This window comes from Triticum urartu, chromosome 6A, assembly GCF_056163025.1.
Source record: "Triticum urartu cultivar PI428250 chromosome 6A, HENAU_Tu73, whole genome shotgun sequence".
Taxonomy (NCBI): Eukaryota; Viridiplantae; Streptophyta; class Magnoliopsida; order Poales; family Poaceae; genus Triticum; species Triticum urartu.
The window spans coordinates 439,233,415-439,260,680 of NC_141878.1; positions in this window are offsets into that span (position 1 = coordinate 439,233,415).

Below are 27,266 nucleotides of genomic sequence, written 5' to 3' on the forward strand. Positions count from 1 at the left end.
GTCAACTTGTTGGAATTCTTGGCCGACTAAACGCGCCGAAGAACAAGGTCGCCTTCCTCAACGCTCCGGGCAAGAACCTTGCGGCTATGGTAGCGGCGCAAGGCTTGCTGGTGGCGTCCTGCTCTCACAGCCGCCCGAAGACGATCTTCCTCAAGGAGCGTTGTGTCATCTTGCTGCAACTGCTCTTGCTCAAGCTCGTCATAAGAGAGCACTCGCGGTGACCCATATATGAGTTCCATGGGGAGAACTTCTTCTACCCCATATACTAGGGCAACAGGTGTCTGGCTGGTGGCTCAATTTGGCGTCGTCCTGATCGACCAAAGAACTACCGGGAACTCATCAATCCAGCGCCTTACACTCTTGTGCAGCCTGTCAAAGGTCTTCATTCTCAAGCCTCGCAATACTTCAGCATTTTCCCTCTCCGCCTGGCCGTTGCTCCGGGGGGTGTGCCAAGGAAGCAAAGCAGACCTTGCTGCCGAGGTCTTGGATGTACTGCATGAAGGTGTGGCTTGTGAACTGCGTGCCGTTGTTGGTGATGACTCTGTTTGGCACACCAAAATGGCAGACTAACCCCTTGAAGAACTTGACGGCTGACTGTGTTGTCACCTTCCTCACTGCTTCCACCTCCAGCCACTTTGTGAACTTGACGATCGCGACGTACAAGTACTCAAAGCCCCCGACAGCATGGGGGAAAGGGCCCAATATGTCGAGCCCCGACGGCATGGGAGAATGGCCAGGAGAGAGGGATTGTTTGAAGGGCTTGAGCTGGTTGATGAAGCTTCTTTGAATGGAAATGACACGCTTCACACTTGGTTACTAGTGCCGTTTCATCCTGGAGGGCAGTGGGCCAAAAGAAACCCTTCCGGAATGCCTTGCCGGCAAGGTCCCTCGACCCTATGTGGGAGCCACATATGCCTTCGTGTATCTCTGCCAACAGCTCCAGTCCTTCTTCCCGGGGGATGCACTTCAATTTCACACCATTCGGTCTTTTCCTGTACAGGACGTCATCGACGAACTGGTACAAGGCTACTTTTTCCGCTTCTTCCTGCTCCTCAGGAAGTTCCCCTGTCTGGAGGAAACAAACGGTGTGTTGTGCCCACGCTGGAGCCTGGGGCTCGACGGCAAGGACCAAAGGCATCTCTTCTGCCATGGGAGCGTCCGTCTCTACGGCCAGGGCTTGACGGCCTGCCGGAGTCGGTCGCTCCTCGGCAGGCTCAGGGCCCACGGCAACACCCTCGCTGGCGGTCCCTGGGGGTTCATCGGGAAAGTACTTGTCGGGGCCTGATTTCTTCCGCTTGTTCGACATCGTTGATGGTTCGGCGGATGGTTGAGTTAGCCGAAGCAAAAAGGTACCTGGTTCCACAGGTAACTTGAATGCAGCACGCTTTGACAGGTAATCGGCGATGTCTTTCTCCGCTCGGGGAACATGCTCCGCTTGTATACCGTCAAAGCGCTCCTCCATCTTCCTCACCTCTTCTACGTAGGCCTCCATCAACGGGCTTTGATAATCTTTGTTGACTTGTCTAACGACAAGCTGCGAATCACCCCTAACAATGAGCTTTTTAACTCCGAGGTCTGCCACGATCCTGAGACCGGCAAGCAATCCCTCGTACTCAGCAGTGTTGTTGGTGGACATCTCCCTGGGAAAGTGCATCTGGATTACATACTTGAGGTGCTCTCTGGTGGGTGTGACGAGCAGCACACCAGCACCGGCGCCTTGCAGCGAGAAAGCTCCGTCAAAGTACATAATCCAGTCACGAGTTGTTTCCTTACCAGGGAGAGTGGTCTCCTGGATCTATTCATCAGGCGTCGAGGTCCATTCTGCAATGAACTCCACCAGGACTCTACTCTGGATTGTCGAAGTACTTTCAAACCTCAACCCAAAGCTAGGTAACTCCAAGGCCCACTCCACAATCCTTCCGGTTGCATCTGGGTTGTGCAGTATCTGTTGCAACGGGAGGCGGGTGATGACAGTGATGTCGTGGGCTTGGAAGTAATGACGCAGCTTACTCGAGGCCATAAGGAGGCCGAAGAGCAATTTCTGCACACAGGAATATCTTGATCTAGCCCCCTGTAAGAGGGAGCTGACAAAGTAAACCGGGTGCTGCATCATCTTCTTCTTCTGCACCACTCCACTTGACGACGCGGGCTCTATCCCGATGGCGTCAGACTCTACCAGGCCCTGCTGGGGGAGTCTCTGACTTGCCATCTACCAGTCCTGCCACATCCACTGCCTCTTCGTCAACCTACCTCTACGCCACCAGCGCGGCACTGACCACTTGATTTGTCACTGCCAGATACAACAACAACGGCTCTTGTGGTCTAGGCGCAACTAGTATCAGTGTAGAGGAAAGGTATCTCTTCAGGTCTTGCAACACCGCCTCGACTTCTGGGGTCCATTCCATTGGGCTCGCCTTCTTTAAAATCTTGAAAAAGGGAAGGGCGCGCTTGGCAGACTTGGAGATGAATCGGCTCATGGCGGCAATGCAGCCAGTGAGTCGACGCACATCCTTGATCGGCTTGGGTGCCTCAATTTTCTCAATAGACTTGATCTTTTCCGGGTTTGCCTCGATCCCACGCTGCGACACAAAGAACCCGAGAAGTTTTCCTGACGGGACGCCAAAGACACACTTCTCAGGGTTCATCTTGAGGTTGATCTTGCATAGGTTGGCAAACGTCTCTCCTAGGTCTTGTACGAGGGTCATCTTGTCCTTGGTTTTGACCACTATGTCATCCATATATGCTTCCATATTTCTATGTAGCTAGGGCTCAAAACCAATCTGGACCGCCCTTGCGAATGTCGAGCCAGCACTTTTCAACCCGAAAGGCATCCATAAAAAGCAATACGTACCACATGGGGTGATAAAGGCTGTCTTCTCTTCATCTTCTCTTGCCATGAAGATTTGGTGGTAGCCCGAGTAGGCGTCGAGGAATGATAATAGATTACACCCGGTTGTGGAGTCAACAATCTGGCCGATGCACGACAACGGGAAGGGATCCTTAGGACAAGCCTTATTGACATCCGTGTAGTCAATGCACAGCCTCCACTTCCCATTTGCCTTGCGCACCACCACCGGATTGGCCAACCACGTCGGGTGGAGCACTCCTCTCACCAAACCTGCCACTTCCAATTTCCTGATCTCCTCTGTGATGAACTCCTGTCGTTCCAAAGCTTCCTTCTTGACCTTCTGCTCGACGGGTCGTGCATGGGGACAGACAACAAGGTGGTGCTCAATCACTTCCCTGGGGATGTTGTGGATGTCGGATGCTTGCCACGCAAACACATCGACATTCGCCCAAAGGAAAGTGACGAGCGCGCTTTCCTATTTGCCGTCGAGGGTGGAGCTTATGGTGAAAGCCCCTCCCGTGCCATCCTCCTTGACGGATACCCTCTTGGTCTCTGGTGGTGCAGTGATACGTCCATTTTGCATCATGCTTTTATATCGATATTTATTGCATTATGGGCTGTTATTACACATTATGTCGCAATACTTATGCCTATTCTCTCTTATTTTACAAGGTTTACATAAAGAGGGAGAATGCCAGCAGCTGGGATTCTGGGCTGGAAAAGGAGCAAATATTAGAGACCTATTATGCACAGCTCTAAAAGTCCAGAAACTTCATGGAAGACGTTTTCAGAATATATAAAAAATATTGAGCACAAGAAGTTCACCAGGGGGGCCACACCCTGCCCACGAGGGTGGGGGCGCGCCCCCTACCTCGTGGGCCCCCTGGTGGCTCCGATGGCCATCTTCTGCTATATGGAGTCTTTCGATGAGGAAAAAATCAGAAGCCATCTCCTCGGACAAAACTCCGCCGCCACGAGGCGGAACCTTGGCGGAACCAATCTAGGGCTCCGGCAGAGCTGTTCTGCCGGGGAAACTTCCCTCCAGGAGGGGGAAATCATCGCCATCATCATCACCAACGCTCCTCTCATCGGGAGAGGGCAATCTCCATCAACATCTTCACCAGCACCATCTCCTCTCAAAACCCTAGTTCATCTCTTGTATCCAATTCTTGTCTCCAAGTCCGGGATTGGTACTAGTAGGTTGCTAGTAGTGTTAATTACTCCTTGTAGTTGATGCTAGTTGGTTTATTTGGTGGAAGATCATACATTCATATCCTATATGCATATTAATACCCCTCTGATTATGAACATGAATATGCTTTGTGAGTAGTTACGTTTGTTCCTGAGGACATGGGAGAAGTCTTGCTATTAGTAGTCATGTGAATTTGGTATTCGTTCGATATTTTGATGAGATGTATGTTGTCTCTCCTCTAGTGGTGTTATGTGAACATCGACTACATAACACTTCACCATTATTTGGGCCTAGAGGAAGGCATTGGGAAGTAATAAGTAGATGATGGATTGCTAGAGTGACAGAAGCATAAACCCTAGTTTATGCGTTGCTTCGTAAGAGGCTGATTTGGATCCATATGTTTCATGCTATGGTTAGGTTTACCTTAATACTTTTGTTGTAGTTGCGGATGCTTGCGATAGAGGTTAATCATAAGTGGGATGCTTGTCCAAGTAAGGACAATACACAAGCACCGGTCCACCCACATACCAAATTATCAAAGTACCGAACGCGAATCATATGAACGTGATCAAAACTAGCTTGACGATATTCCCATGTGTCCTCGGGAGCGCTTTTCTCTATATAAGAGTTTGTCCATGCTTGTCCTTTGCTACAAAAAGGATTGGGCCACCTCTCTGCACTTTATTTACTTTTGTTACTTGTCGCTCGTTACAAATTATCCTATCACAAAACTATCTGTTACTACTTATTTCAGTACTTGCAGAGAATACCTTGCTGGAAATCACTTATCATTTCCTTCTGCTCCTAGTTGGGTTAGACACTCTTACTTATCGAAAGGACTACGATAGATCCCCTATACTTGTGGGTCATCAAGACTCTTTTCTGGCGCCATTGCCGGGGAGTGAAGCGCCTTTGGTAGGTGGAATTTGGTAAGGAAAATTTTATATAGTGTGCTGAAATTTACTATCACTTGTTACTATGGAAAGTAATCCTCTGAGGGGCTTGTTCGGGGTATCTTCACCCCGACCAGTAGAGCAAAGAGTTGCTCCTCAACCTACTGAACCTACTGAAAATGAAAATGTCTGCTTTGAAATTCCTTCGGGTATGATAGAAAAACTGCTAGCTAATCCTTTTGTAGGAGATGGAACATTACTTCCTGATGAGCACCTAATATACGTGGATGAAGTTTGTGGATTATTTAAGCTTGCAGGTGTACCCGGAGATGTTGTTAAGAAGAAGGTCTTCCCTTTATCTTTGAAGGAAGATGCATTGACATGGTATAGGCTATGTGATGATACGGGGTCATGGAACTACAAACGATTGAAATTGGAATTTCATCAGAAGTTTTATCCTATGCATCTTGTTCATCGTGATCGCAATTATATATATAATTTTTGGCCTCGTGAAGGAGAAAGCATCGCTCAAGCTTGGGGGAGGCTTAAATCCATGTTATATTCATGCCCCAATCATGAGCTCTCAAGAGAAATAATTATTCAATTTTTTATGCTCGGCTTTCTGATAGCAATCGCACCATGCTCGATACTTCTTGCACTGGCTCTTTTATGATGAAGACTATTGAATTCAAATGGGATTTATTGGAAAGAATTAAACGCAACTCTGAAGATTGGGACCTCGACGAAGGTAAGGAGTCAGGTATGACACCTAAGTTTGATTGTGTTAAATCTGTTATGGATACTGATGTTTTCCGTAAATTTAGCACTAAATATGGACTTGACTCTGAAATAGTAGCTTCTTTCTGTGAATCTTTTGCTACTCATGTTGATCTCCCTAGGGAGAAGTGGTTTAAATACCATCCTCCCATAGAAGTAAAAGTAGCTGCACCAATTAAAGTTGAAGAAAAGACTGTCACTTACAATGATCCTATTGTTCCTACCGCTTATGTTGAGAAACCACCTTTTCCTGTTAGGATAAAGGATCATGATAAAGCTTCAACTGTGGTTTGTAAAAGCAATATTAAAACTTATACACCTCCTGAGCAAATTAAAGTTGAACCTGATATTGCTATTGTTAAAGATCTCTTGTCTGATAATATTGATGGGCATGTTATTCATTTCCTTGATGAGACTGCTAGAATTGCTAAACCTTGTGCAAAAGATAAAAACAGACATGTGGTAGGCATGCCTGTTATTTTTGTTAAAATAGGCGATCATTGTTATCATGGCTTATGTGATATGGGTGCTTGTGCAAGTGCAATACCTTACGACGTATACAAAGAAATTATGCATGATATTGCACATGCTGAGATAGAATATATTGATGTCACAATTAAACTTGCCAATAGAGATACTATTTCACCAATGGGAATTGTTAGAGATGTTGAAGTCTTGTGTAGGAAAACTAAATATCCTGCTGATTTTCTTGTTCTTGGTTCCCCACAAGATAGCTTTTGTCCCATTATATTTGGTAGACCATTCTTAAACACTGTTAATGCTAGGATAGATTGCAAAAAGGATGTTGTTACTATCGGTTTTGATGATATGTCTCATGAATTTAATTTCTCTAAATTTAGTAGACAACATCGTGAAGAAGAATTACCTAGTAAGGATGAAACTATTGGTTTTGCTTCTATTGCCGTACCTCCTAGTGATCCTTTAGAACAATATTTGCTAGACCATGAAAATGATATGTTTATGAATGAAAAAGGGAAATAGATGAAGTATTCTTTAAACAGCAACCTATTCTGAAACACAATTTGCGTGTTGAAATCCTAGGGGATCCTCCTCCACCCAAGGGTGATCCCGTGTTTGAGCTTAAATCATTGCCTGATACTCTTAAATATGCTTATCTTGATGAGAAAAAGATATATCATGTTACTATTAGTGCTAACCTTTCAGAGTATGAGGAAGAGAGATTATTGAAAACTCTGAAGAAGCATCGTGCTGCTATTGGGTATACTCTTGATGATCTTAAGGGCATTAGTCCCACTCTATGTCAACATAAAATGAATTTGGAAGAAGATGCTAAACCAGTTCGTGATCATCAATGACGGCTGAATCCTAAAATGAAAGAAGTGGTAAGAAAGGAAATACTAAAGCTCCTTGAGGCAGATATAATCTATCCCGTTGCTGATAGTCAGTGGGTAAGTCATGTCCATTGTGTCCCTAAGAAGGGAGGTATTACTGTCATTCCTAATGATAAAGATGAATTGATTCCTCAAAGAATTATTACAGGTTATAGTATGGTAATTGATTTCCACAAATTAAATAAGGCCACTAAAAAGGATCATTACCCCTTACCTTTTATCGATCAAATGCTATAAATATTATCCAAACATACACATTTTTGCTTTCTAGATGGTTATTCTGGTTTCTCTCAAATACCTGTGTCAGCCAAGGATCAATCAAAGACTACTTTTTACTTGCCCTTTTGGTACTTTTTCTTACAGACGTATGCCTTTTGGTTTATGTAATGCACCTGCTACCTTTCAAAGATGCATGGTGGCTATATTCTTTGACTTTTGTGAAAAGAGTTGTGAGGCTTTCATGGACGATTTCTCTGTCTATGGATCTTCTTTTGATGATTTCTTGAGCAACCTTGATCGAGTTTTGCAAAGATGTGAAGAAACTAATCTTGTCTTGAATTGGGAAAAGTGCCACTTTATGGTTAATGAAGGTATTGTCTTGGGGCATAAAGTGTTTGAAAGAGGTATTGAAGTTGATACAGCCAAGGTTGATGCTATTGAAAAGATGCCATGCCCCAAGGACATCAAAGGTATAAGAAGTTTACTTGGTCACGCCGGATTTTATAGGAGGTTCATTAAGGACTTCTCAAAAATTTCTCAGCCTCTGACTAATTTATTACAAAAAGATATACCATTTGTCTTTGATGATGATTGTGTAGAAGCATTTGAAATACTTAAGAAAGCATTGATCTCTGCACCGATTGTTCAGCCACCTGATTGGAATTTACCCTTTGAAATTATGTGTGATTCTAGTGATTATGATGTAGGTGCTGTTATAGGGCAAAGAGTTGATAAGAAATTAAACGTTATTCAATATGCTAGTAAAACCCTAGACAATGCTCAAAGAAATTATGCTACTACTGAAAAAGAATTCTTAGCAGTTGTTGCTTGTGATAAGTTCAGACCTTATATTGTTGATTCTAAAGTAACAATTCACACTGATCATGCTGCTATTAAATATCTTATGGAAAAGAAAGATGCTAAACCTAGACTTATTAGATGGGTTCTCTTGCTACAAGAATTTGACTTACATATTGTTGATAGAAAGGGATCTGAGAACCCCGTTGCAGACAACTTGTCTAGGTTAGAAAATGTGCTTGATGACCCACTACCTATTGATGATAGCTTTCCTGATGAGCAATTAAATGTCATAAATGCTTCTCATAGTGCTCCATGGTATGCTGATTATGCTAATTACATTGTTGCCAAATTCATACCACCTAGTTTCACATACCAGCAAAAGAAAAAGTTCTTCTATGATTTGAGGCATTACTTTTGGGATGACCCACATCTTTATAAAGAAGGAGTAGATGGTGTTATTAGACGTTGTGTACCTGAGCATGAACAGGAACAGATCCTACGCAAGTGTCACTCCAAAGCTTATGGAGGACACCATGCTGGAGATAGAACTGCACATAAGGTATTGCAATCTGGTTTTTATTGGCCTACTCTCTTCAAGGATGCCCGTAAGTTTGTCTTATCTTGTGATGAATGTCAAAGAATTGGTAATATTAGTAGATGTCAAGAAATGCCTATGAACTATTCACTCATTATTGAACCATTTGATGTTTGGGGCTTTGACTATATGGGACCTTTTCCTGCCTCTAATGGATATACACATATATTAGTTGCTGTTGATTACGTTACTAAGTGGGTAGAAGCTATTCCAACTAGTAGTGTTGATCATAACACTTCTATTAAAATGCATAAAGAAGTTATTTTTCCAAGATTTGGAGTCCCTAGATATTTAATGACTGATGGTGGTTCACATTTTATTCATGGTGCTTTCCGTAAAATGCTTGCTAAGTATGATGTTAATCATATAATTGCATCCCCTTATCACCCTCAGTCTAGTGGTCAAGCAGAATTGAGTAATAGAGAGCTCAAATTAATTTTGCAAAAGACTGTCAATAGGTCTAGAAAGAATTGGTCCAAGAAACTTGATGATGCATTATGGGCCTATAGAACTGCATATAAAAATCCTATGGGTATGTCTCCGTATAAAATGGTTCATGGAAAAGCATGTCACTTACCTCTCGAACTAGAACACAAAGCATATTGGGCTATTAAAGAGCTCAATTATGATTTTAAACTTGCCGGTGAGAAGAGGTTATTTGATATTAGCTCACTCGATGAATGGAGAACCCAAGCCTACGAAAATGCCATGTTGTTCAAAGAAAATGTTAAAAGATGGCGTGATAAAAGGATACAAAAGCATGAGTTTAATGTAGGTGATTATGTATTGCTATACAACTCCCGTTTAAGATTTTTTGCAGGAAAACTTCTCTCTAAATGGGAAGGTCCTTACGTTATCGAGGAGGTCTATCATTGTGGTGCCATAAAAATCAACAACTTCGAAGTCACAAATCCGAAGGTGGTGAATGGTCAAAGAATCAAACATTATATCTCAGGTAACCCCATAAATGTTGAAACCGGTGTTATTGAAACTGTAACCCCGAAGGAATACATAAGGGACACTTTCCAAAACGTTTCAGACTCCGAAAAGGAATAGGTATGTGGTACGTGTCGGGATGTGGGTTACGACAAACCCTTAAGGTTCGAACACTGGGGTGCGCGCGAAGTCTTTCCCTCCAACCGATCTCCGCTCTAGCTCGCTAAGATCTTGCGGATGAACTTGACGAACTCATAACACAGAGGGACACGGGGTTTATACTGGTTCGGACCACCATTGTGGTGTAATACCCTACTCCAGTGTGGTGGTGGTGGATTTCCTCTTGGGCTGATGATGAACAATACAAGGGAAGAACGGCCTCCTGAGGTTCACGCATTCTTGAGCTCGGTGAGCTTGTGTGGGGGGTGGTCTCTCTCTTCCTAAGATCCGATCCCCCACTATGGTGGTGGCTAGTCCTATTTATAGAGGCCCTGGTCCTCTTCCCAAATATCGAGCGGGAAGGGAGCCAACAATGGCGGGCTAATTTGAAGGGGGGCAGCTAGTACAAGCTATCCTGACAAAAGTAGTCTTCGCCTGCACAAATTTCTGGTGGTGACGCTGTTCTGGGCTCCACGGTGACCTCCCTCTTGTAGTCCATGGTCTTGGTCTTGTTGCACGGAAATGTCAACCTTTGCCTGAGGCCTCGGTACTCCGCGGCTGCGCTTGCCCCCTTTGCACCAAAGAGGAAACAAGGACTTTGTGCATGCTGGCGCCGGCCTGGCGCCCGCCTGGTGTCGATCGTCACGGCTCATGTCACGAGAGCCTCGTGAGGTTCACCTTGGCTTGATATCTCCGCTCCTCATGAGCCTGCCTAGCTAGGCCACTCCAAAGGAGGTCTTGCGTCATCCACCTCGTGAGGCTTGGCCCCTCGCGAGGGTCTTGGGCGCTTTGTTGGTGAAGATGGGTCGTACGGCCTGCTGGCTCAGCCACACCGCGGGCCGCAGGCAGGCAAGTCTGGGGACCCCCATTCCCAAAACGCCGACAGTAGCCCCCGGGCCCAAGGTGTGCTCGGGCTTGGCTTCGCGGCGAAGCCAGGGGTCAAGTTCGGAGCACCGCAGGCTCCAAAAGCCTGTGGCCTTGGTTGACGTGTGGCGGTTGATTGGACGTGGGCGTCTCCGCTTCCCCACGCTGCCTTGATGACTGCACGACTTGACAAGTCCCTACGACATGCAAGGGAAACCATCATTACCTGTGATCGTGGGAGACGCCGGTTGGCCTTCTCTTGCTATAAATGGGGAGGGGGCGGAGCCCCCATTGCCCATCTCTTCCTTGCTTGCTTCCTCTTTCTTGCTCCACTGCTTTCTCCAATGGCGCCCATCAGAAGGTTCTCCGCCTAGGAGAAGGTGAAAGCCCCCCAGGATGCCCCGGAGCCACTCCCGCCGAAGAAGAGGTTGGTCCATCGCCGTGATGAGGCGCCGATGCAGGTGGTGGCGAGGCCTTTGCGCGAGCAGCCTCCACCTGGGTACCCACTACCCCTGTACGCCCAAGCCGTAGGCTCGGGAGGACGAAGTGGCGAGCAGCGTCACCCACGCCGCACCCGGGGTCGCCGCGCCACGGAGACGCGGGCCGTCCACACCGCGGACTCCTCGCGCGAGCTGGTGCTGTGGGCGCCGACGCCTCCGAACTCCTGGATCCACTTCCCACGGTTCTTCTCCGACGTGATGCCGCCGAGGGGGCCTCTCGAGTTCTGGCTGCAGCATGCCGATTGTGGCGCTCCGGCAATCAGGGTGAAGATCGAAGCGGTCCCCATTGGCAAAATCTTCATGACTCGCGGCTGGGGCGAGATTGCACGGATCTGTCGCACGAGGGGTGCCCTCGAGATCCACTTCGAGTACGACGGCGCCTCCACGCTTCTCTTCAAGGTCTTCAACGCCGAGGGCCGCCGCCTGGAGTGTTGCTCTGGAGAGGAGCGCGAGGCTGATGTGCGCTCCGCCCGCGACTACTCCAGCAGCGGCAGCCCTTGGGAGTCGAGCAGTTCTCCTGAGCTCTTCGAGACTCCGGAGACGAGCGACGACAGCTACGTCCCCCGAGCTCTCGCCGTGCCCGGGGCAAGGCTGCGGCGTCCAACCGCCCCCGCCGCTGATCTGGAAGGGGTTGGCGCTGGCCTCCCGTGGCCCACTGTTGATGATGGCGTCTGCCACGGGAGGATGTAGATAGGATCCCCCTTAGCATCAGCTTTGGTTTCCTGCGAAGAATCATGAATCACCACGTGGGGGCATGTAAGGATCTGCAATGCCTTTGTACCTATTTTCCTTGTTATGAAGATTTGACGGATGCGCGTCCCGTTAAGGTTTGACCTTCCCTTTCTTTCCTCGTGATAGCTTGTTGCTCTACGCTGACGGGTCCCGGTCCCAAGGCGGCTACAGCCGTCGCTAGTATGCCAGGTCGCGATGCCGTGGTCAAGGCCAGGAGGTGCACGGCCCGAGGTCCAGTAAGAGCCCCTGAGGAGCGATGCTCAGGAGGTCCCCCTTAGCGCCCAAGCGGCCATGGCAAGGGAAGAAAGGAAGATTACTTGGCCGCAACGGGGTAGCGGCTTGGTGTGAGCGACTATTAGGCCCAAATATTTTGCCGATCCGAGGGCGAGACTTATCTTGATGACTTCGCGGTGATTCCTGATGTTGCGCTAGGGCTGCGCACCAACTTACGCGACATAGCTAGGCCGTCCCATGCAAGTTTTCGTTCCCCCGAGCTCTTCTTAATGCTCTATGTCCTCAGGTCTCGGCCCTCGAGCGAGCTCAACCGCCGCTGGTATGCCAGGTCGCGATGCCGTGGTCAAGGGCAGGGGGTGAGGGCTGGAGAGCCAATAAGAGCTCCTGAGTCGTGATGCTCAGGAGCCCCCCTTTTAACGCGCAAGCGAGTCGCATGAGAGGAAAGGAGACTCGCGGTGCCACTTGCTATCCTTCCTGCGGGGTTCCTGTGAACAAGCATAAGAAGAAGCATGGTTTGCCGTTACTGCCGCCTGCCTGCCACTGGTTGGTCTGGATGAAGTGAAGGCACTGAGGGCCTGGTGAGGTGATGTGCACGGCGCGTGCCGTGAGCCAGAGCTCGACCACTCAGATTTGTCGGTCGTGGCAGGGATGGACCCATGCACCAGCGCCGTGCCTGTGTAGGGGCCCCGAGGGAGGTGATGATCTAGCAGGTGATAGCAGTTGGTAGGTTAAGCATGAAGTGCAGATTGTCTGGGATAAATGCAGGAAGGTACATGCCACTGGGTCTGGTCCGAGCGGCGTGGGGATGATGCAGCCCGAGGGGCACCCCCAGCGAGGTAAGCTTAGAAACGTAAGCAGAAGGGATACATGCCACAGGGACGGACCCACATGGCCTAGGAATAGTGCAGCTCGAGGGGCGCTCCCAGCTTAAATGAACTTGGAAGAGGTCACCTGGGTCTGTAGATGAAGTAGAGCTGGTGCAGCCGAAGCCACACGTTGAAGGAATGACTCCTCATGAGCCACCTGAGCCTCGGGAGGCTCTGGGAGCTCAGGAGGTTCCCTGAAGGCCGTCGCCATCTCCTCCGGAACAGCGTGGAACCTGGCCTCCTGAGCCGCCAGGACTTGCCGCACATTGCGCTGATGGGCCGACGCCACGCTCGGCAAGCCGAAGGGCATGCGAACGAAGCTGTGTGGTGGACCCTCACAGCGGCCCACACGTGATGGCCAGAAGCGTTCCTGAGATGCGGCCCTGTTGAGCCATGGGATGTTGACGCAGGCGCGCAGCTCAGCACCCTCGCCTGGGTGGTGAGCCACACTCTGTGGGCGGCTGTCACCACGCATGGCTCTTGCGTCTTGTAGTTCCTGGGTGGTCTTGGTGATGAACTCCTGGGTGGTGGGCATTCCTTGCCCCATGCTCTCCTGAGGAACACGTGCTGTGAAGCACGCTTCCAAGTGGTGCCCAAGCTCCTCCCTCGTGAGATTGGCAAGGTCTGAGGCCCTCCAGAAGAGAGCCCCCGAGCCTTGCCTGAGGAGGGCGCCGGGCACGCTTTCCTATGCGATGGAGCGAGGCGCCCCTGGAGCGGGCGCCGATCCTGACAAGGCTCCTGATGCGATGCCATCTTCTTGGGGTCCTGCACGGTGCGGTAGCTTCTTCTGGGGGATGGTCTCCAGAGGGCCTTCACTTCTGCTGTCAGGGTTGTCGATTGCCGCGGCTTGGAAGGCGCGCTCAAGGGAGCACACTGCATCCTTTTCTTCACATGGGATCGTGATGATCCCCTCGCTTCCTGGCATCTTGAGAACGTTGTAGCCGTGGTGAGTGACTGCCATGAACTTGGCCAGGGCTGGATACCCGAGGATGGCATTGTACGGCAGGAGGATGTGTGCGACATCAAAGTCGATGAGCTCGGTGTGGTAATTCTTGCGCTCCCCGAAGGTGACTGGCAGGCGTACTTGCCCTATTGGTGTGGTGGAACCATCAGTCACTCCTGAGAAAGGCTTGGTTGGCTGGAGCTGTCATAGGGCACTTGGAGGCTGTCCAACATGTCGGTGGATAGGACGTTGAGCCCTGCGCCGCCCTCGATGAGAGTCTTGGTGACTTTCACATTGCTGATGACTGGGGAACACAGCATAGGGAGTGTGCCAGCGGTGGTTGCGCACTTGAGCTGGTCGGCCGAGCTAAAGGTGATGGCGCATTGGGACCACCAGAGCGGGCGCATGGCCTCGAGCTTGGGGAGCGCCGCGTTCACCTCGCGAGCGAACTGCTTGAAGATGCGCTGAGAGGCTAGGGCCTGAGCTCCGCCCAAGATGCAAGCGACTGCGCGCGGCTCCTGGAAGCCCCCAGCCCCCTCGTCCTGGTGATGGTCATTGTTCCTCCTTGGCAGCGGCAACGGGGGAAGACTAGCGTTGCCCTGGGGGCGATCCTCATGAGGCGGGTCCCTCCAGGCGCCCTCGCGAGGTTGGTCCTGCCAGCGGTCCTCACGAGGCCGGTCACGCCACTCCTGGCGCGGGCCACGGTCGTCCCAGCGTCCGCCTCTGCGTCCTCCCCTGCGGTCGTAGCCCCGGTCGTTGCGCTCGGGGCGTCGGCCGAAGCGTCTTTCCCGAATGGCTCTGAGCTCTTGACAGTCGCTGGTGTTGTGGGTGTTCAGGTTGTGGAAGGCGCAGAATGGGCGACCGTTCTTGGATGACTCAGGCTGATCTCTGCCTCGCTTGGTGTCGGGCTCTGCTGCGAGCACTACTGCCTCTTTGCGATTCACGTCCTTGGCCTTGGCCTTCTTTTCCTCCACTCCTGAAGCTGGCAGCTCAAGGAGAGAGAGGCGCCCCTCCTCAGCTCTCGCGCACCTGGTCGCCAGGTTGAACAACTCCTGAGATGTGCAAAGCTCCTCATGGATTGCCAGCTCTTCCTTCATCTTAACGTCACAGACGCCGTCGGAAAACGCGGAGATGATGGCCTCGTCCGTGACCTTGGGGATCTTAAGGCGGGTGCTGTTGAAGCGCTGGATGTACTTCTGGAGGGTCTCTCCTGGCTATTGCTTGATGCGGCGTAGGTCGTCCGTGACCAGTGGGCGATCATGAGTGCCCTGGAAGTTGGCGACGAAGCGGTCGCGCATCTCTTCACAGGAGGAGATCGAGCCGTGCTGCAGGTTCAGGAGCCAGGAGCGGGCCCCATCCTTGAGAGCCATGGGAAACCAATTCGCCATGACTTTTCTGTCACCGTTGGCCGCTTCGATGCTCAACTCATAGAGCTGCAGGAACCCCACGGGGTCAGTAGTGCCATCGTACCGAGGAGGCAGATCTAGCTTGAACTTGCCTGGCCAGGCAACGCTACGCAGCTCAGGGGTGAAGGCGCGGCATCCTGCCGTGGTTGCCGGGGCCTGCTTCGGGGCGGACCTTGGTCTTGGCGAGGTCCGTGCTGTGCCACTGTAGGCGGCGCGCGGTCTTGACAAGGTGGCGCGGGGAGCGCTGGTGCACCTTCTCGCGGCCGCGGGATTTCTTGGCAGTTCCTTTCTTCACGCGCGGGCGCCGGGCGCGGCGGATCGCGCCGCGGAGGCGCGCGCCTTGGTGCCAAGGCACCGTCTTGGGGTTGAGGCAGTGGAGGCATGCCACGAGCCCCGTCGCCCGCGGCCTGCTGAAGGGGAGGTGAAGCGTGGGATGACGCTAGAGAGCCCCCCGCAGAACGGACGAGCTCGGCGACGCAGTCGAGCCACTCCTCATAGACGTCGTTGATGGGGCAGTAACGCAGTAGCTCCTTCGCCGCGATGAGCGCGGCCCGTGCCTCCATGGTAGCGCGGTGCGCGTGAGACGAAGAGCTAGCAGGGGTGAGTGATGGAGTAGCGGTGCGGCCGTCCTGCCGCACCGAAGGATGTTGCGAGGACACCTGCTGCTCGTTTCCCACCGGGCCGGTGGCAGTGTTGGCGGCGGGGGCGGAGAACGACGAGGCGGCCCACCGACGGGAGCCGTCTCAGCGACGCGGGCGGCGAGGGCGGCCCGACGCTCAGCTCGAGCGCCGCGAGTGTCCGACATGGAGACGATGGAGCGACGAACTGATGGAAGGGAAGCTACGGCGCACCCCTACCTGGCGCGCCAAATGTCGGGATGTGAGGTTCCGGCCAACCCTTAAGGTTCGAACACTGGGGTGCGCGCGAAGTCTTTCCCTCCAACCGATCTACGCTCTAGCTCGCTAAGATCTTGCGGACGAACTCGACGAACTCATAACACAGAGGGACACGGGGTTTATACTAGTTCGGGCTACCGTTGTGGTGTAATACCGTACTCCAGTGTGGTGGTGGTGGATTGCCTCTTGGGCTAATGATGAACAATACAAGGGAAGAACGGCCTCCTGAGGTTGAGGCGTTCTTCAGCTTGTGAGCTTGTGTGTGGGGGGTGGTCTCTCTCTTCCTAAGATCTGATCCCCCACTATGGTGGTGGCTAGTCCCATTTATAGAGGCCCTGGTCCTCTTCCAAAATATCGAGCGGGAAGGGAGCCAACAATGGCGGGCTAATTTGAAGGGGGACAGCTAGTACAAGCTATCCTGACAAAAGTAGTCTTCGCCTGCACAAAGTGCTGGTGGTGACGTTGTTCTGGGCTCCACGGTGACCTCCGTCTTGCAGTCCATGGTCTTGGTCTTGTTGCATCGAAATGGCAACCTTTGCCTAAGGCATCGGTACTCCACGGCTGCGCTTGCCCCCTTTGCACCAAAGAGTAAACAAGGACACTGTGCGTGCTGGCGCCCGCCTGGCACCCGCCTGGTGTCGATCGCCACGGCTCACGTCATGAGAGCCTCGTGAGGTTCGCCTTTCCTTGATATCTCCGCTCCTTGTGAGCCTGCCTAGCTTGGCCACTGCAGAGGAGGTCTTGCGTCGTCCGCCTCGCGAGGCTTGGCCCCTCGCGAGGGTCTTGGGCGCTTTGTTGGTGAAGATGGGCCGTACGGCCTGCTGGCTCAGCCACGCCACGAGTCGCATGCAGGCAAGTCTGGGGACCCCCGTTCCCAGAACGCCGACAGTACGGTAAGTAAACCGACTCAAAAACAGTTTTTAAGGCAATATTTCTCTGTTTTGGAATATTTAGAAAAATAGAAAAATAAGAAGCAGTCTGGGAAGGACACGAGGCCTCCACGAGGGTGGAGGGCGCGCCCTACCCTACCATGCGCGCCCCCTACCTCGTGGGCACCTCGTGCGCTCTCCAGACTCCGTTTTCTTACACGACACGTATTTTGGTCGGTAAAAATTTATTATATAATCTCACAGGGGTTTTGACTCCTGTATCACGCAATTATCCTCTGTTTGTGTTTCGAGCTGTTGCTGCTGCAGATTAGAGCATGATGTCTTTGCAAGAGTCAGTCGGGGAGAGCCGGGTGTCCCATCCGGCACCGAGATCAATCACAAACAACAATGTTGACCCCTTTTGGCCAGCAACGGAGGAAGAGATGGAGGCTGATTTGAAGAGGATAGATGCCATGGAAGAGGATCAAGAAGTCACTTCCTGCTTCCGAGCTGGATTCACAATGGGAGAACTATTGAGCTCGGCTATTCCAAACTCGGTTATCCCTTCCAATGTTAGATTTCTTTCTTATGAGAATATGAAAAAGAGTGTCACTGGTTCTCCCGCAGCTATGCAGCACCCTTGGGTGCAGGGAGCTTTGGCTGTTATAGGAAAACTCCGAAAGGAAATAATGGACCTCAATCAGCAAGTCAATAAGCTCGAGGAGGAGAATCGTATCCTGAGGGGCATCATCGCCAAGAATATCACATCACCATCCCCGAAAAGAGAGACATAATCACATGGGTATGGGCACTCCCCTTGGCAACTGCCAAGCTTGGGGGAGTGCCCCGGTATCGTATCACCATCACTTTTATCTTTACCGTTTTTCTTAGTTCAATCCTTTTGATAATATTTTGATCTAGTAGAATAAAAGTTCTTAGTATGATCTAGTTGTGAGTTTTTCTTTATGATCCTTCTATGTAATCGAGTCTGTGAGCTATATATAATAAAGATTAGTGTTGAGTCAAGGGCTTGATTATTTTGCCATGATCTTGAGTGAATAAAAGAAAAGAGAAGGAAATAAAAAGAAACAAAGAGATCATATGGATCTTATGGAGAGTAATGGGCTCACATAGAAAGAGTATGATGATTAAAAGTTGTTGAGAGTTGACAAACATAGTTTTGGTCATCGTTGCAATTAATAGGAAGTAATAAAGAAAGAGAGGTCTTCACATATAAATATACTATCTTGGACATCTTTTATGATTGTGAGCACTCATTAAAATATGACATGCTAAAGAGTTGACGTTGGACAAGAAAGACAAAGTAATGGGTTATGTTTTCTTACATCTGAGATAAATTATATTGTCATGGATCATCCAACATGGTTGAGCTTGCCTTTCCCCCTCATGCTAGCCAAATTCATCGCACCAAGTAGAGATACTACTTGTGCTTCCAAATACCCTTAAACCAGTTTTCCCATGAGAGTCCACTATACCTACCTATGGATTGAGTAAGATCCTCCAAGTAAGTTGTCATCGGTGCAAGCAATAAAATTTGCTCTTTAAATATGTATGACTTATTAGTGTGGGAGAAAATAAGCTTTATATGATCGTGTGATATGGAAGAAATAAAAGCGATAGACTGCATAATAAAGGTCCATATCTCAAGTGGCAATATAAAGTGACGTTCTTTCGCATTAAGATTTTGTGCATCCAACCATAAAAGCGCATGACAACCTCTACTTCCCTCTGCGAAGGGCCTATCTTTTACTTTTATCTCCTACCTTGCATAAGAGCCATGGTGATCTTCACCCTTCCTTTTTACATTTTATCCTTTGGCAAGCACAGTATGTTGCAAAGATCCTAGTATGTATGGCTAATTGGATGTGAGTTTTCATGAACTATTATTGTTGACATTACCCTTGAGGTAAAGCCCCTATCTTTCTCCGTGTCTGACTAAAACTCCAAACCCATAAGTATTGCGTGAGTGTCAGCAATTGTGAAAGACTATATGATAGTTGAGTATGTGGACTTGCTAAAAAGCTCTTATATATTGACTCTTTCCTATGTTATGATAAATTGCAATTGCTCCAATGATTGAGATTATAGTTTGTTAGTTTTCAATGAAGTTTACGATTCATACTTGAAATTGTGATTGAATTAATACTCTAGCATAAGAAATCATATGACAAGAATTATGTAAGTTGATGTTCTAAGAATGATCATGATGTCCTCATGTCCGTATTTTACTTTTATTGACACCTCTATCTCCAAACATGTGGACATATTTTTCGATTTCGGCTTTCGCTTGAGGACAAGCGAGGTCTAAGCTTGGGGGAGTTGATACGTCCATTTTGCATCATGCTTTTATATCGATATTTATTGCATTATGGGATGTTATTACACATTATGTCACAATACTTATGCCTATTCTCTCTTATTTTACAAGGTTTACATAAAGAGGGAGAATGCCGGCAGCTGGGATTCTGGGCTGGAAAAGGAGCAAATATTAGAGACCTATTTTGCACAGCTCCAAAAGTCCTGAAACTTCACGGAAGACGTTTTCAGAATATATAAAAAATACTGAGCGCAAGAAGTTCACGAGGGGGGCCACACCCTGCCCACGAGGGTGGGGGTGCGCCCTACCCCCCTGGGCGCGCCCCCCTACCTCGTGGGCCCCCTGGTGGCCCTTCGGTGGCCATCTTCTGCTATATGGAGTCTTTCGATGAGGAAAAAATCAGAAGCCAACTCCTCGGATGAAACTCCGCCGCCACGAGGCGGAATCTTGGCGGAACCAATCTAGGGCTCCGGCAGACCTGTTCTGCCGGGGAAACTTCCCTCCGGAAGGGGGAAATCATCGCCATCGTCATCACCAATGCTCCTCTCATCGGGAGAGGGAAATCTCCATCAACATCTTCATCAGGACCATCTCCTCTCAAAACCCTAGTTCATCTCTTGTATCCAATTCTTGTCTCCAAGTCCGGGATTGGTACTAGTAGGTTGCTAGTAGTGTTAATTACTCCTTGTAGTTGATGCTAGTTGGTTTATTTGGTGGAAGATCATATGTTCAGATCCTATATGCATATTAATACCCCTCTGATTATGAACATGAATATGCTTTGTGAGTAGTTACGTTTGTTCTTGAGGACATGGGAGAAGTCTTACTATTAGTAGTCATGTGAATTTGGTATTCGTTCGATATTTTGATGAGATGTATGTTGTCTCTCCTCTAGTGGTGTTATGTGAACGTCGACTACATAACACTTCACCATTATTTGGGCCTAGAGGAAGGCATTGGGAAGTAATAAGTAGATGATGGGTTGCTAGAGTGACAGAAGCTTAAACCCTAGTTTATGCGTTGCTTTGTAAGGGGCTGATTTGGATCCATATGTTTCATGCTATGGTTAGGTTTACCTTAATACTTTTGTTGTAGTTGCAGATGCTTGCAATAGAGGTTAATCATAAGTGGGATGCTTGTCCAAGTAAGGACAGTACCCAAGCACAGGTCCACCCACATACCAAATTATCAAAGTACCGAACGCGAATCATATGAACGTGATCAAAACTAGCTTGACGATATTCCCATGTGTCCTTGGGAGCGCTTTTCTCTATATAAGTGTTTGTCCAGGCTTGTCCTTTGCTACAAAAAGGATTGGGCCACCTTGCTGCACGTTATTTACTTTTGTTACTTGTCGCTCGTTACAAATTATCCTATCACAAAACTATCTGTTACTACTTATTTCAGTACTTGCAGAGAATACCTTGCTGGAAACCGCTTATCATTTCCTTCTGCTCCTCATTGGGTTCGACACTCTTACTTATCGAAAGGACTACGATAGATCCCCTATACTTGTGGGTCATGCAGCTCTGGATTTCTTGCTCTTGCTGGTAGATCTCTCGGGCACGTCCTCGACAATAGCACAACACTCCGAAGAGGCGCGTTTGCCGGAGTGGGTGTGAGAGGTCTTGCCGGTCTTCTTCTTCCCTCCCGGGGCCTCAATGGCAGGAGCAGGTGCCTTGGCGGCAGCTGCTAAAACTGCTTCTCGATAGAGTTGGTCAGCGCAAATCAGCGCATCCTTCTTGTTGGAATGGACGGTGATGATGGTCATCGGCCTAGGCATCTTCAGCGTATTGTAGGCGTAGTGCTATGCTGCCATGAACTTGGCTAGTGCCGGGCGGTCGAGGATCCCGTTGTAGGGCAAGGGGATCTCGGCCACATCGAAGACGATCCTCTCCGTCCTGTAGTTCAACTCACCTCCAAACGTCACGGGCAATGTGACCTTCCCCTTCGGCTGGCTCCTCCCCGGGCTCACCCCTTCAAACGTACCCATTTCCTCAAGGTCTCCATCAGGAATTTGCATCCTTTTGATCACGACGGGCGAAATCAAGTTCAGGCCAGCCCCGCTGTCAACCAGCATCTTATTCACCTTGAGGTTGCGTATCGTTGGTGAGGCCAACAACGGCAAACACCCGATCGCAGTCATGCGGTTAGGGTGGTCCTCGGCGTCAAAGATGAGGGGCGTGCTGGACCACTTCAGTGGCTTCTGAGCGTCGAACGATGGCTCTGCGGCTGTAATCTCACGCGCCAACTGCTTGAGCTGGCGGTGAGAAGTGTGCAGCGAGGCACCACCATCGACGCACATGGCCTCCGTAGCCTTCTGGAACTCATGCTCACCGGACTCGTCGTCCTCGTCACGATCATAGTCTTCCTGCTTCTTGTCGCGGCCCCGAGCGGGCCTCTCTTGCTGGTTATCCTTGCCGTGGTGACCTCCTTGGCTGCCACGCTTCTTGCCGGATCCTTCGGCACCATCTCGACCCTTCTCCTTGTCCCGTCTCTCATATTCGGCTTTTTGCTTTTCAGCAAGCATCTCAACTTGTCGGCAGTTTTGGAGGTCGTGGCCCTTGGTGCGGTGGATCTTGCAGTACTCCTTGTCGGAGCCTCCTGGCTTGTCGGCAGATGCCAAGGCCCGGCAAGCGGCGCACCTGACAATCTCCTTGTCGGGGTCGTCTGCCTTGGCCTTCTTGGCGGCGCTGGTGTCGCCGGATCCCTCGATGGCAAGCATGGTCTTGTCCTTGCGTTTCCTGTTGCGACACCGGCCCTTCTTCGTCGGGGCAGCGGTGTCTTCGTCAGTAGAGTCGGTTTCCGCACCGGCGTCTTCGCCAGGGTACTTCCTTCCCTCTTCAGCCCGGGCGCATCTATCGGCCAGAACGTAAAGTTTGGCCATGTCTTTGACCTTGTTCATTGCCAGCTCTTCACGGATCTTGCGGTTACGCACATTCTGATGGAATGTGCTGATCACGGTGGCAGGATGAACATCCGGGATGTTGTATTGCACTCGGCTGAACCTTTGTATGTACTTGCGCAGGTTTTCACCTTCCTTCTGGGGAATGGTATGCAAATCACTCGCCTGGACATGAGCTTGGTGGCCTCCAATGAAGGCACCAATGAACTCGTGGCACAGATCTGACCAAGAAGAAATGGAATCCGCCGGCAAGTGCATCAACCAAGACATGACATTGGGTTTCAGGGCCAATGGGAAGTAATTGGCAAGCACCTTGTCGTCACGAGCTCCAGCGGCTTGCATCGCGATGGTGTAGATGCTGAGGAACTCTAACGGGTGGGTCTTGCTATCGTACTTCTCGCCGACGTCGGGCTTGAACGTGCGGTGGGACGGCCAGTGGAACTTCCGCAGCTCACGGGTAAAGGCTGGGCAACCCACCTCGTAAGGTAGGCCATTGGAGCCTCCTAGTGTTGGGTGGTCCATAGTGGGCCCCGCCCGCCTGTCTGACTGGTGGTGCGTATCGCGCCGGCAGTCGATGGTGGTTCGAGCGTCTTCATGGGCTCGTTCCTAAAGAACCTGGCATTGATCGCGGCGGGTCCGTTGGTCGGACGACGCTATGGAAATGTCATCACAAGCGTCATCACGACGGACCGACATCCGCGATGGCTGGCGTGGAGGAGGAGAGTGCACCGTGGCCGCAGAGCCTCTGTCCCCTCCACCGCCAGCATGCAGTGCTCGATGGAGCGCCGGCCCGAGGGCCCCGCCGGCCGTGGCTCGTCTTTGTTGGCGACGCCGACGAGGCTCCGGATAGTGGCTCTCCACTCGTCGAGCTTCTCCACGGCTGCGCACGCGCCAAGGCTTCTGCTAGCGTGGGCGGTGGTGAAAGCTGCGTGGATCGTGGCACGCTTCGACTTCTAACCATGTTAGAAGGAGCTCCGTCACGGCCCAGCGGTTGTGCGCCGTCCTCGCCAGCACTTCGGTGGGCGTGCTGGCCTCCTTCGTCCCGCGGATGACGCACAGGACTCTTCCCACGGCGACGTCCAGGGTCACCGGCGTGGTGACGCTGATCGTCACGCACAACTTGGGAAGAGCGCGCTGTGGGTGCCGGAGTGGGCGTCTTGGAGGTCGCTGCGCCGCCCGCGGGTGGTACGGCGACGGCCCCAGAGGGTCCCGCGCTGTCTGCGGGGTGCCTAGCTCCATCTCTGGATTTCGCGGCGTGTGGCCCGTCTCCTTGCGCACGAACGATGCCGCTCGCCAGGCTCCGACTGCCAGAGCGATGTTGGTGCTCGTGGGTCACGCCTCGGGTTCTGTCCGCGACCGGCCCGCTGCTCGCCCGCACCGGTATGGGCCGTCTGGCTCCCGATGAACTGACCATCGTGGTCGCCTTCTTCTTGGGATCCATGGATACGAAGAACTGCTAGGCTAACTGCTAGACCAGATTGTCACAACTGCGACCCCCTTCCTGGCGCGCCAAAGATGTCGGTGGGAAACGACACCTATGGGATCACAAGAATCCCTACTACGGTTGCCGGGGCGCGAGGTCGTGAGAAGAGCAGGATTAGCAGTCAACATGAGGATCATTTACCCAGGTTCGGGCCGCGAGGATGCGTAAAACCCTTGTCCTACTTTGGTGGATGTATTCAGTGTTCTTGGGCTTTCGAACTAGCTACGGTGGCTGCGTAGTTCAAAAGAGCTGAATCCCCTCTAGTATGCCATGGGCCTCCTTTTATAGTCGAAAGGGGCTGCCCCAGTGGCACATAGGAGGTGGAAAGGCTTACAGTACTGCGAGCTTATCGCCAGTATTATAGGACAAGACGCATTTAATGCATCGCTTAGGTGTCCCTTAGCTTTATCGGTGACGGGAACGAGGGCCGTCCCGTCCGTCGCTGCTCCTCCTGGCTTCGACACGCGCCCAGGCTAGCGATGCATGCAGTGCCATGTAGACAAGCAGGCAGCTGAGGTGGTGCGGTGGTAGGGCCTTCATGAAGGTCCACATGGCGCCACGCAGGTGCCTGCTGATTTGTCCTGGAAGTCGCATGTTCCCACGCAGGTGCCTGCCCAGCTGGTTGGGCTGGCAGCTGCATGCGAACGGCGGTGGTAGTCTTGGCTGGTGCGGGTCTGGCAGTGGCCCTGCTGATGCCCTCGGCAAGGGCCTTGCCGGGGGCCTGGCAAGGGTCTTGCCGTGGCGTTGCCGTCATCCCCAGCGAGGGTCTTGCCGGGGGCCTTGCTGTCATCCCTGGCAAGGGTCTTGCCGGGGGCCTTGTGGACTTCCTTGGCTAGGATCCCGCCGAGGGTCACCGTCTTCTGGTCATCATCTGATTCTGAGTGTTTCTCTGTCTTCACAAAGATCTGCATGCCACCATGGAGGTGCCTCCCAAGCCCTATCCCAACATGGTTGATGGTGTTGGAAACCATGGGCTCAAGGGTGGTGCGCTCCGCTGGCATTGGGTGAGCTGCCCCGGCAAGGGTCGTGTTGGGGCCGTTGAAGCTGCCCCGACAAGAGTCTTGCCGGGGGAACCTGCTTCGTCCCTCTGCTCTTTGTGCTCTCAGCCTTGGCGTTGTCTTGTTTACCTTGGTGCTTCGGCTTCTCTCCGGCTTCCCTCCTCTGCCCTGCTAAGTGTGGCCGCGGCGCGTGGCTCTGACTGCCCGCGCACAAGTAAAGGGGTCAAAAGGAGAGCCCCTACTTTTGTACACCGACAACTCTGAATCATGTCTTTGGTCAATAGTTGGGTTGCCCGGCTCCTGTGCTTGCTACCTTACGTTCCGTTATATCGGCTAGGGTAGTAAAGGGAGAACTACTGTGATTGTGCCCTGGTTTACCCGGAGGAGCACCTCAGTAGAGAAAGCCGAAAACTGACTGTCATGATGCGGCGAGAGCCGGTCAGCTCTTCAGAGGTCTCAAATCTTTAGAGATTTTTTCCGCATTACGTGAGGGATCGGTACTTACCCGATCAGGTGTTTACCGCATCCTAGTTCGGATACTAGGGGTTGCGCCTATATTTTTATTGTCAAACTCCTATGGCTAAGTGAGGGTGCTAAAGCCGCATAGTCCGATTGCCTGGTTCGTCGCGCTAAACACCTCCTTCAAGGACCAAACAATTGGATCAAGAGTGTTTAGATTACATCCCGAACACCCCCATACTATGTACGTGGGGGCAGAAGCCGACGACTGGCCAACCCTCAGATTTCACACAACACGGCAGCACAGGAGGTGAATTTTTTAAAATAAAAAACATTATATTACATAACAACTTTGTTTCATCATACAAGGTAGAGAATACATGAATGTTTTCATTCGAAAATAATGTCTTGCGCACATTGCGTCGCCACAATACGAGATCCCTCCAGGACGTCTTCAAAATACCGCTCGTGCGTGTGGTGCTCCTTGCCCTCTGGCGGTCCCCTGGTCATAAGCTTGACGGCGTCCATCTTCGCCCACCACACCTTGACGCGGGCGAAGGCCATGTGCGCGCCCTCGATGCAGACCGACCGCTTCACGACGTCCGACCGAGGGCGGGCATTCACCACCCGCTTCACGAGCCCGAAGTAGCTGTCGGGTATAGCTTCTGCATGCCACAACCGGATTATTAAATCCTTCATGGCCAGTTCGGCCACCCTATGCAGCTCGACCAGCTGTTTTAGCTGATCGCTAAAGGGCACTGGATGTTCTGGCGCAAGATACTGTGACCAAAACAGCTTCTCCGTAGAGCTCCCTTCGGCTCGTAAGAACTTCGCAGCGTCAGACACACTGTGCGTAAGATCCGCAAACGCCCCTGGAGAACTCCGAATCCAGGTTAGTAAGAGATACTTCTTCTTCACGCATTTGCTTTGCATACTAAATGCCTTACCCGCCGCGATTTTCTTGGCCTCCTGGATCTCCTAGAGGGCGCCCTATGCCTCAATCGGGGCCTCTTCTGTGCTTTGGCGGGCCGCAGCGAGTTCGGTCTCTCGAGCCGAAACGTCGTGCTCCAAGGATTCACATTTCGCCACCGCATCCTGGAGCTCTTGCTGGAGCTCATCAAGCCGGGCCTCATGCTTCTCACGGGCGGCTTTCTCCTTGGCTGCTTTCTCCTCGGCCTGGGCCAAGGCCTATTTAAGGACCTCGACCTCAGTCGCCGCTCCTACACATATCATGGCACTATGGTCAATACAAATTATTTAATCTTTCCGAATATACAGCCAGTCAGTACATACCTTGCTTGTCTTCTAGCTGCTTCCTCGCTGGGCCGAGCTCCTCCTCGGCCCACTCCAGTCTTTGCTTTAGTCTGGAGACTTCGGCAGTGTGTGAGGTCGTGGCCAGCAACGATGCCTGCTTATTCATATAAGACATATTTAGTTAGTTTCCTGCGAAAATAAATTGATCCTATGTCTGGCTCTTCTTTCCGAGCACCGGATAGTGTCTCAGGGGCTACTGTCTATATTGGGATTTTCTCTTTTGCAACGCTTACCTCAAAACCTGTCAGCAGGCTGCTGCAAGCTTCGGTTAGTCCTCTCTTGATGGATTGAACCCTCTCAATCACCGTACCCATAAGGATACGGTGTTCATCCACAATGGAAGTGCCTCGTAGCGCTTCCAGTAGATTATTCGGTGCCTCTGGTTGGACAGAGGTCACCGGTGGAATAGGCACACCCCCTTCTTTCGAAGGAGGTTGCTCACCAGATTCTGGAGCCGTATAGGTCTCCGGACTTGTATTTGGCTGGGGGGCCAAACTGAGCAAAGCCCCCATCCCTAGTCGCCATGGGGGTCTGCTCCGCCATGTGTCCGGTAGCCGAGGTTTTGCCCTCTGGCGCTACCCGGGCGGCCTCCTGAACCTCTCCCTGGCCTGGGAAGGTCCTTTGGGACAACACCTTGTCGTTGCCCTTGGCCGTGGGAGAGTAAGC